Genomic DNA, 12,058 nt, shown 5'->3' on the forward strand with positions numbered 1-12,058 from the left:
CCGGCATGCTTTTTGCTGCTATCTACTGATAGCATTGTTTCGCAGCTTTCATTAAGTGCTAAGAACAAATGCAACGTTAGTAAATGATTGCACTTTACATGTGTGTCATTGTGCAGTAAATATTTAATAGGGTTAATGCTTCTGAAACTGTATGATTGAAACACAATCTACTCTATCTCACTGCCCAGAGCCACTGAGTGCAGATGCAAGTTCTGACGACGCATCTCAAAGTGCTGCAGACCTACTGGAGAGAATTTCACAGGGCACCAACATAGTCGCAACACCTGGCCTCGCGGACGAAACCATGACCACTGCTAATAACCAGCGGCAAGAGGCATCAACAAATGCGGAAGACAGGCCTGATACTGAAGGAGCTGCCCAAGTTGTGCGTAGTGAGTACATGGTTGCATTTTAAAACAAAAGTTATTACTTTGCTCATTACTCTGAAATCATTACCTTGTAGCGGAATAAGTGAACACACTTGACTGGTACTCACTCAACCACAGAAGTGACATATAGCTGGGCTCATGGCAACTCATACAAGAAATCCCACTGCACATGGAGTCTGTGATTTGACTACAAAAAATCACTCGTGCACCCTTAGGTGAACAACAGAGAACGGACTCTGTTGTTTCTTTATTGGGACTACCTTACAATCATATCATGTTCAACATATTCATGTTTCAAGCGCTCTGGCCAATTGACCGCTACTGCGTTTGAAATTGATGGCACTGAGTGACCAGACTCACAATTCAGGCACCGGACTACCATTCATATTTCTGTCAGTATCAAATTTTTAACATCTAACAAAATTTAGTGTTCATTTTCTTTGTCACTGATGCTCGTTGCTGCCTGGTTTGAAATAAATGATGCTGCAAACTAAATGCAAATAAATTTAAATTTTGCAGGAAGACGCAGGGCTCAAGCAGCGACGACTAGTGCGGACTACGAATTCATCGAGAAGAAGTGGAGACACGAGAGGGCCCTGAAATAGAAGGAGCATGCGCTTGAGATGAAGCGTCTCGCCATTGAAAAGCTCCGAATCAAGCGAAAGCAAGAACGCTTCGAGAAAATGCACGAGCTGAAACGAGACAGAACTGAAAGAGAGCTGCAACTGAGAGAGCGGGAAATGGAAATTCGTGAACGCCAGCTGCAAGCACAACTCGACGAAGCGAGCCAAAGAGAGCAGCTGTCGAGATTCCACAAGGCAACTCAAGACGTGATACTGAAAATTGTGGAAACTATTTGTGATAAGTTGGCAAAGCAAAAAGCGTGTAAATAACATTCGGCTGCATTCACAAGAAGGCAGACTAAATAATGTTACGGGGCTTCTGGCTGGGCCGTAAATCCAGCTCCCGACCTCAAACCTAATTATGTTATGCAAACATTTCAGTGTTGCAGAGAAGACACTTCGGCATTAGGTACCTGAATTGTTACAGTTGTACAGTTTTGCATTATTGTATCTTTCATGTCAACAATTTCTGTTTGAAAATAAAGGAAGAAAAGCATTCCTTTTATGAGCACGCATGCTTCGCCTGAATTTTGAAACGTTCTCGTGGTGGTGCGCTCGTACAGTTACACAAAATAGTTGATTGACGTTTATATAGGTTCCGTTTTACTTCACATAACGACTGGCAGGGCTCAAGTAATCTTGCAGGCAAGGTGGCTGCACATCAAAATATGTAGACACTTGGTTACCATACATACAAGCATGACAGTTGGTCAGGATAACAGCTACGCTGTACACGCGTGGTACGGCTTGAAGTAGTATCTTCTGTTTTTTTTAAAGTCAACAAATGCAAATTCAGAGATGACTTTTCCAAATCCGCAATCAACAGACTGCCTGACCGCACTCATGGATGAATTGTACTCTTGTTGGACGGCTGTCAATGCTGCTCCTCCGTAGGGCTTCATAGGCAGTGGGTGGAGAGGATAGGCTGGGTCGCTGTATATAACGAATTCCTTGTCCAGTGCCAATGCTTCCAGCTTTTCATACAACTGGCTGCCCCGAAGAATGCCTGAAAACAATCAGTTCCATATAGTTAATCATCCTTCAGCGCATTCAACACAGTTCAACTACAAGAACAACTTGTACCCGCATACTTTGTAGGATGCTTCTGCGATTGTAAAGGAGTGACTATATCTGTGTATGTGAAACTGACTAATGAACGGTCCGATCAGGTTTCCTTGAACGTCATGTATAACGTTCTGACGGAACATAACTAACCAGCATCATGCCTTCGTCCCGGGTATGGTCCATCCAGCTGGCACATAAGCATTTTGGACACATCAAAGACTGGTATTTAAGAACATGTAGCCTCTTGTGCCCGGAAAAGTACAGGCGCTGGTCTTTGACGGGGTAGGCATAAGGGGCGCGCTGTACCGTCGATAAACACCCAGCAGTTTCTCAGAGGAGCACCTTTACGATGAACAGCCTGGGGCAAACAAATATCAACATGAGAACGGGCGCTAATGCGTTTAATCTCGAAGCGCTAAAGAAATAAAATATAACTTACTTCGCTCATAGCCTCCAAGACCAAATGTTTGAGCCACGGCTGAATGTTTATATTATTCAGGAGGCTACTGAAGTTCCTTTCGATGTGGTAGAGTACTTTGTTCGATACGCTCAACACCACGGAATAGTGATGTTCAAAATATTCTTGAAGGTCACACAGCCTGTTTGGATAGGCAAGTCTCCGGAGGCATATGCATACGGCTTCTGTGGCCGTTACCCTCACTTCCTGAGCACTAGTGATGTACTGCGGCATCTTCAGGGCACGCACAAGCACTGGAATTTCAGCTTTTTCGAAGCGAAACTGTCGTCGAAAACTAACTCGACATTGAGTCCAAATTCAGTAGGCCACCTTGCGATGCATGCACCCAACGCCGCGGCGGTTCTTTTTCCCGCAGCATGAGTGCCTCTATGTCCTCCCAACTCAGGTACGCCAGGCAGTAGGGGTCCCAAAGAATACTTGACCTCACCATTGTCGAGGAGATTCCGCCGTACCTACCGCACGGCAGGTGAGAAAGCGCGAACGTTTGGCAGTCGTACTCGCGCGGGCGTTCACCAAACGTTTTGAGTGGCTACCGCTACGGTTTTGTAATATGGCCTTTATGTGGCCTAAAATATGGCCATAATCTGGCTATAATACTTGAATTGGCTCACATTGGCTGTCAACAACACGTACTTCTATTGTCATATACCAGATGGCGCAACACGCTTCACGCTCGTTACGTACGCGGGTACTACGGCGTACTAAAAGCCGATTAGTGGCAAACGACGCCACGTAACGCAAGGCGCTTGCGTGATGCGTACGTAGCACCATTCCGCAGTACTAAAACCATCTAGTATTTCGCATTGGGCTTGTGCGTCGGTGATGATGATGATGATTCTCGGAAGAATAGCACAACCTATCACGAGGGATGGGCACGAAGCGTGCGGCAATATATTTCGCAAAGCAAAATGATATATAAATAAAATAGGCCAACAGATAGACGAGAAACAAGGACAAAGGTTATGTGAAACAGATCATCTATATGGAAGCAGAAATAGTTGTGATAATTTTGCAATGTGATAATTTTTATTGTGATATAATTTAATGCAATGCTACTGAACCTAAAGATGAACATATGAGATAAATAATGGGTATATTTGAGGTAAATAGATTATTGCGTTGCCTTGTGCTTTGATGTCTGCGACACACAATATTTCAGGGCTCGATCGTTTTTTCAAGAATACAAAAGTTACAATGGGGGGAGGGAACGAATCTAGGCATGTGTAAATAAAAATTTATTTACGGCATTCTGCATCAAATTTTGTTAGTGTAACTTCTCATTTGCCTTGTGCTGCCTCAAGAAATAATCCAAGGATACTTGAGGTGCCAAAAATTTTTGTCGGTATCTTGGGCATAATTTAATTGTGCAAAATCCAATAGGATGTCAGTAACTCAAAATGGAAGAGCCATTCCTATGCTTGAACTTGGATGGCCAGTGAATTCGTTCAGCAAACGACATTTATTTGATACAGAATACTGAGCCATAGCAAATCACACACTTCACAGCTAAAGCCAAATATCTATCCAGAAAGTGTGCATTGTATTTTGTGCATTTCAACCTTTGCATTTATGCCTGAGTCTTTTTGCTACGAAGCCCGTCGTCTCGTCTCGTCTCGCTCGCCGCAAGCGCTTGACGTTTCGTACATTATCTTGACTTGCGGTTGCTGCTAATGCGGGCCCTTTATTTTAAGGGGGCCAGTGGTTCGAACGAGCCAGTGATGACGATTCATCCATGTTCCTGGTATAGTGGCCCAGCATGACCGGAAGTGGAATTCTAACTGTGCTATCGGCGGGAAGTGAAAAACTAATTCTATCGGTTTAACGATTCGTTGGGTTTTACAATCTCAACTTCAACGCACCTATTTGCAGTCATCGCACATTACCATACAACGGCAATTACTTGTTGGCGTTATACATCATACTCCACAACCAAGACAGATAAAGAGAATCAAACATTGCAATATTAGCAAAAAAAGGGGTAATGCACGCAAAAGAAACTCTTTGAGCCGGATTCAAACCACCGACTTATGGGTAGTCATTGCACAATATGGCACTTCTTGAGCCTCCCTGCTCTACCAACTCAGGTACTGCCGAAATTTTTCAACGCACTTTTTCGGAACCTCACTTTTCTATTTCAACGCACTTGTTTGGAACCATCCTACATCAGCATACACCAACAATCAATCGTTCACGTTATACACTATACTCCACAGGCAAGGCAGATAAAAAAAATTAAATGTAGCAATATTAGCAGAAAAATCGGAAAACGCACGCCAAAAAAAATTCGTCGAGCTGGATTCGAACCAGCGATCTATGGATAACCATTGCACAATATGGTGCTATTAACGTCCACTACTTTTCCAAATGAGCTTTGGACTTTTTTTTCATTACCAGCTTCAGCATATACATATTGTTACCACATGTGTTATTCAGGTATGTGCACCTGTGTAGCGGGGTGCACATATACAGAGGTGGGCAGCCCCCGCTCAGCAAGCTCGTCACCGACCCTTCACAGCTGAGCGGTCTCAGCGTTGGTTCGGCGAGCGTCCTCTACCAGTCTGCTACAACTGTGGCTTTGAAGGACACATTGCCAGGTATTGCAACTACCGGCAGCCACCAAGGTACGACCGATCACCGAGATTTAACCATTCTGGCGTTACCCGAGCACCGACATTCCCGGAAAGCACGTCTTACGAGATGCCAGGACCGCTAAGAAACCAATCTCCGGCCTCTGACCACAGTGTGACACTGCCACTTGCCCCTCGCGCCAACCAATCACCGTCTTCTCGGCGCCGCCACTTCTCGCCTCCTACGGAAAACTAGCCGGTGCGGCCGTTGGAGGTGAGGTCGCCGGACAGTCTTCGATTTCAACAGACATACCTCCGTTAGCTTCCATGTTTAGAAATAAGGTTCAAGTGCTTATCGATGGTGTACCAACAGTGGCGTTGGTGGACACAGGTGCAACCGTGTCAGTGATGAGTTTAGTCTTAACCCGCCTTCTTGGACGGAAGGTTATGTTTCTTTGGGACCGTCCTGATACGTTTCGTGGAGTGAGCGGAGAGGTGTTACGACCTGTTGGTGTTTACACTGTGACTCTTAGTTTGGCGTGCCAGAACTTTGACGCAGAGTTTGCTGTTCTCCCTCATACTACGCATGACGTCATTCCGGGGCTCGATTTCTTGAAGCTATCAGGTGCTACAGTCCATTGCCGCACAGGACAAATTAAAGTAGATTCCGCTATCACAGTTGCGTTTATAGAAAATTCGCCCTCTCAAGGAAGTGCCCTTTGCGTGTCTGTGGACACAACTGTGCCGCCGTTGTCTGCAAATTGTGTCCCTGTTGTCTGTTCACCTGCAAGCGAGAAAACGTTTGACGCAACTGTGGAGTCCGTGCATCTCAGTTGCATAAAGAAGACAGTTTTAATACCCTACTGCACGCTATCGATTGCGCAAGGGCACACTGCTTTATGGGTGATTAACTGCTCTAATGAACCTACAGTGCTGCCGGAGGGTCTGAAACTTGCAGAGATTCGTGAACACCAAGTATTCTCGCTTGCCACCCTTGCAGAAAGCAATGATTCCCCTTATAAGACCCGTTGCGATAATCTGCATGCCAGGGACACCACCAATATGGCTATGATTGATAAGTCACTCAGCACGAAGGAACGTAATGAACTGGCGAGTATTCTGCGCAAACATGCCGGTATTTTTGATTTCGCTCAGAATGATCCGCAGTCATTCCCTGCTTCTCGTATAAAACACCGAATCGACACGACATCTCACAGACCTCACCGACAGAAACCATATCGTGTGTCGCCTTCGGGAAGCGCAGTGATCAATGAACAGGTTTGCGAGGTGCTCAAGCAAAATGTAATTCAAGATCATGTAGTCCGTGGGCCGCTCCAGTAATTCTAGTGAAAAAGAAGGATGGGACATGGCGATTTTGTGTTGACTACCGCCGTCTCAACGCCATCACTAAAAAAGACGTATACTCACTCCCGCGGATTGATGATGCTATCGTCTGTCCATCATCGGCCTCTTACTTTTCGTCTGTGGATTTGAGGTCAGGCTACTGGCAGATTCCAATGCACGAGGAAGACAAGGAGAAAACGGCATTTGTTACAACAGATGGACTATTTGAATTCAATGTGATGCCGTTTGGACTCTGCAACTCGCCCGCAACGTTTGAGCGATTTATGGACAACATTCTGCGGGGATTGAAGTGGGAAGTGTGTATGTGTTACTTGGACGGCGTTGTATTTTTTGGGCGCACCTTTTGTGAACACAACACACGCCTTGACCTCGTACTGGACTGCCTAAGCAAAGCACGCTTGGTGCTCAACTCAAAGAAATGTCGTTTTGGAAAGCGCCAAACACTCATCCTTGGACACTTAGTAAACAAGGAAGGCATACGACCGGATCCGCAGTGGAGGCATTTAAGCAACCAAACTCGGTGAAAGAAATGCGCAGCTTTTTAGGGCTTTGTTCATACTTTCGCCGATTCATTCCTGGCTTTGCCAATATCGCATACCCGCTGACGTGTCTGCTTCAGAAAGGTGCGCAGTTTGACTGGACCCCAGAATGCGAGTCTGCTTTTTCGGAGTTGAAGTTTCTTTTGACGTCTCATCCAATTCTTCGACACTTCAATCCTCTGGCTCCCACTGAGCTTCACACAGACGCCAGCGGTATTGGTGTAGGTGCTGTCCTGGTTCAACTCTTGGATAATCAAGCACACGTCGTAGCGTATGCAAGTCGCTCGCTCTGCAAGTCCGAGCGTAACTACACTGTCACAGAGCAAGAATGCCTTGCAGTAGTCTTCGCAGTGCAGCGTTTTCCGGTCCTACCTGTACGGATGCCCCTTTATCGTCGTAACAGACCATCATTCTCTATGCTGGTTGGTCAATCTACGTGACCCATCTGGTCGGCTGGCACGCTGGGCACTTCGTCTACAAGAATATGACTTCACGGTTCCCTATAAAAGCGGCCTACATCACGCTGACACAGATTGTCTTTCGCGACTACCGCTTCCAACGACGGAATGTGACGCAGACACCTTCGATACTTACATTGCATCACTCGACCAACCATTTCCCGATACCAAGACTTTTAAGGATGAGCAACAAAGGGACAGCACCGTACAACAGCTTCTTGCTACCAAATCAAAATCATCGCCTACACGCTTCTGCCTCTGAGACGGGCTAGTTTACAAAAAGAACTACACCAACACCGGCTCACGATATTCTCTGGTGGTTCCAAAGAGTCTTCGCGTTTATGTCTTGCAGGCTATGCATGATGACCCAACATCCGGTCGTCTAGGCACAACGAAAACTCTTTGCCATCTTCAAGAAAGATTCTACTGGCCCAAAATGCGCCAGACGACGGAACAATACCTGTCTAGCTGTAACGAGTGTCAACGTCATAAGCGCCCAACAAGTGCTCCTTTAGGGCGATTACATCCGGTGCCGCACCCTAGAACTCCATTCGAGCAAGTCGGGATTGACCTCCTAGGACCCTTTCCCCGGTCTTCTGATGGAAATCGCTGGATAGTCGTTTGCACCGACCATTTAACACGGTACTGCGAGACAGCTTCCATACCATCGGCAACTGCAGCTGATGTGTCTTCCTTCATGCTACGTTTTGTAATTCTTCGACATTAACTCCCAAAATTGTAATCAGTGACCGTGGCCGACAATTCACAGCAGACGTGATGGAAGAGATGCTTCGTGTCGGTGCTTCAAGGTTTCGGCACTCTACGCCATATCATCCCCAAACGAACGGTCTAACTGAAAGAACGAACAGAGCTCTCTCGAACATGTTGTCTATGTATGTTGCATCAGATCACAAGGACTGGGACAGTATTCTACCCTTTATCACATATGCATTCAACACCGCTCAGCATGAAACTACCGGCTACAGTCCTTTCTTTCTTCTATATGCTCGACCACTTCGTCATACCTTGAATACCATCTTCCCATGTTTGGACCACCATGATCCCTGCATATCCGAGATCATCTGTCGGGCCGATGAAGCTAGACGCCTTGCTTATTTGCGCACTCTTGCTTCGCAAGACCGCTCGAAGGCACATTTTGACCGCCGACACCGACACGTGACGTACAATCCCGGCGACCTAGTGTTGCTGTGGACACCAACAAGAAAACGCGATTTAAGCGAGAAACTGCTAGCGCACTATGCAGGACCTTATTTTGTTGTAGACCGTATCAGTGATTTAGTTTACCGCATAGCGCGTCTCCATTCGAACGGCCGACGGTCTGCAAAAACTGAACTTGTCCACGTTGCACGTTTGAAGCGCTTTATTCCTCGAGAGACTGTTTGACTCGCCCAGTGGGCTTCGTCAGCGTGGAGGAAAATGTTACCACATGCGTAATTTACGTATGTGCAACTGTGTAGCGGGGAACATCGTGGTGGCAGAAGAAGAGGACGTTTGTTTGGTGGCAAGAGCTCGCTGGTGCGCGTTCACTGCTGTATACCGTCGAGTCGATCGTTACGTCGGCTCTGAATAAACCCCTCTAGTAGACGAAAAAATATTCACAAAGCTATATAACAGCAAAAAAGAATATTGAAGGCTAAAAAATTCGATTCACTTAGCTAATGTTACTCTAAATCTAGCGCTGTTTTAACAATAATTCTTCCTGCTGCAGCCATACTAGCACAAGTATGTGAGACTTTTGTTCTTGGTAATCTCTGAAGACTTTCTTTGAAATACGGACTCGATGATCTGGCGTCAGCATCTACATTTCACACTGCAAAACGACATCTCCATCCACTGTGCAGTACAAATATCATAATTAGGTCTTATGGAACACCATCTTCGGTGTCAATGGCCAAAAACCAGATTCCTTGAGGGTGCAGGGGAAAATATTTCTTAAGGGTGCGCTGCAAAATATCCAACATGAACACTGCACCCCAACAGTCCAGGAATACATGGTCAATTGTTCAATCTCGTTTGCGTATGTCACATTGTGCACCCCAGGATAGATAAAAACCTGTTTCGTTCCCCCAAGTCTTCACTGTCAGCGTGCCAGTGTGCAAGCGAAAGAAAAACCTTTTAACACCAGGTGGTACGGGCATCTTTTTTACTCGCTTAAGCACGTCTTTTTCGCTTTTTGTACTACACTTAGTTCTACAGAGTGGCATAAACAACACGATTTCATTGAGGTCTCTCTTCAACTTTTTCCTATTTTGATGACATAAATGTTTCATTGAAATTCGACTGAACAAAAAGCGCGCTGACATAACTACTTCTTTTAGGAAACCGCGCATACTTCCGTGAATATGCTCAGTAGAAACAATGAGTTCAGGTGAAGCAGGATAACCTCAGCTGGCAGAAAGGTATGTTCTACATTCTTTTAAAACTTAAATCGGCTGACAATTTGTCGCAAAACAAATGGCTTAAATCAAGCCCGCCATCACGGGCTCGCATAAACATGTTTGTTCTGCTAGTTCACTCTCATGTGGAGCCCTAAATAAACACTGCAAAATATGCGATGGAGTATTTGGACATTTATTGTAGAACAGTGAATTACTTGCATGAGGTACCACAGTTTACATATGAGAAATAGGTTGCATACTTTCGCCCTAGCGACGACTGACAGGTACCAGCCATTCCAGTTTTTAGATTTTTTGCAGGTAATAAATTTTCTTATGCCAGTGCAGTTCACTGTCAATATCATTGTCCAGGGTTACTCGCAATACCTAAAAGGAGGGGAAAAAAAACTTAAGTTGGCGAAAGTGTCGGGAGTAGACGGCCACTCGCCATGCCCAAATCCGTGGCACTTTCCCCTTTTCACAGTACTTTCACTGGAAACACAAAAGGACTTGACTGTTTTAACAACATGCAGTATACTCTCTTAGTGAATACATAATGTGGCAATTTTATCGGCGTAGGCCAGCAAACGCACCTCTACTTTTTGTAATTTAAAGCCACGTATCACGTCACTCTGTATCACCATTAGCAGCATCATCAGCATCAGCATCATTATCATCAACATCATCAGCATCATCATCAGCCTGACACCGTCCACTGCAGGACAAAGGCCTCTTTATGTTCCGCCAGTCAACTGGGTCCTGTGCTTGCTGCTGCCATTTTACACCCGTAAAAGAGACAAGGAACGCATTGTTAGTTCTATACTTTCAAGTAATTTTTTTAATTAAGAAGTAGCACCTGATTTGAGAAATTTTCTTTCAGAAAGCCGTACTGGCCAACAGATATCAGGTGAAAAACAATCAGACCTGCAATTGATGACTCCTTCAAATAACTTTTACAATACTTACAACACAGGAACAAAATATAAAATTCCATGACATTAACAGCTTTCTATAATCCACATAACCTGGTGATTTAAGAAACACACCATAAGAAACACACCAGTAGTAAGCAATAGATTAGCGAATTAAGACACAACGTTTAATTTATAAAAGGCATACCCGAATAATGACTATTCTTTTAAAACATGACACCAAGAATAGAACATCGTTAACTATGGTTATAGGAATGACACTAAGATATAAAATGCACCAACTACAACGGCGATACAAATCGGGCCTTTCAAGAAAGCAATGGCATTTTACCTCTGTATCACTTTGGAGGGCCATGCGCAATTCCTAAAATGACGACACATTGCAGACTACCAACCACCGCGCCCCAAGCACGTTGGCTCTGTTGGGCTTCGTTTTTCGAAGCTCGTGCTGGGTCCTCCCATCTTAAAGTACACTCCAACCGTGCGAAACGAAACGCCCGATGACATTGGCCACTGGATTTTCTGACGTAGGGGTGGCGGAATACGTCTGTCACAGTCTCCTAAGCCACTATAGTAGATGACTAGAATATCATGAGTGTTCATGACAATTATTTCACTTGTCTTACACTCTCAAAAATTAAGGCACGTGCACTTTGCGTGCTATAATTCGAAGTGCCTTGTACTCATACACACAAATTGAAGTCGACCGATGGTTGATATAACGATGCTCACTCATTCTGGATGTCTCGGTAGAATGTGGCAGTTGCACTGTTCCGGTTTTTGGTTTCGCTTTTATTGTTCGGCTATTACCAGCAACTGCTTTTTCGGAATCTCTCACCGGACACGGCATCTTTGCAGGAAAGGCTACAGTTCTCTCATTTATCCCGACGAACCAACTCTACAACTTACACAGTTCATAAATTTGATTTTTATTGTAATGCGATATTTAGGTCTCTACTAATCTTAAGATGCCTCTAGCTGAATAAAAAAACGTCAGGCCTGCGCGGAACGCGCGTCTACAGTCACAGCGTAAGCTAGAAGAGTGGCCTTTCATAGCTTTTTCGAAACACTCATTGGGTATCTCCTGCAAGCCCACTTGCTCGGTAACCACTATGGCATTAATAATTAAAAATTTAGACTATTAGGCCGGCGTTTTTTATTCTAATCTTCGACATTCTTTTGGGAGACGTCGTATTCGCCAGACATTTACTAGGATTTTTGTGTCAATTGTTCATGGAGTAGCTGA

The 12,058-nt window shown here is 45.0% G+C and overlaps 1 long non-coding RNA gene and 1 pseudogene across 1 annotated transcript; one reads left to right on the forward strand and one right to left on the reverse strand.

Moving 5' to 3' along the window:
- Positions 1-153: 153 nt before the first annotated feature.
- On the forward strand, positions 154-1,523 carry LOC142777320 (uncharacterized). Its single transcript, XR_012888033.1, has 2 exons — positions 154-392; positions 909-1,523. It is a non-coding gene; the product is annotated as an uncharacterized LOC142777320 (long non-coding RNA).
- Positions 1,524-1,615: 92 nt separating this feature from the next.
- On the reverse strand, positions 1,616-2,985 carry LOC142775390 (uncharacterized; annotated as a pseudogene).
- Between the last annotated feature and the right edge of the window lie 9,073 nt (positions 2,986-12,058).

The sequence above is a fragment of the Rhipicephalus microplus genome, chromosome X (genome assembly GCF_043290135.1).
Source record: "Rhipicephalus microplus isolate Deutch F79 chromosome X, USDA_Rmic, whole genome shotgun sequence".
In the NCBI taxonomy this organism is placed as follows: Eukaryota; Metazoa; Arthropoda; class Arachnida; order Ixodida; family Ixodidae; genus Rhipicephalus; species Rhipicephalus microplus.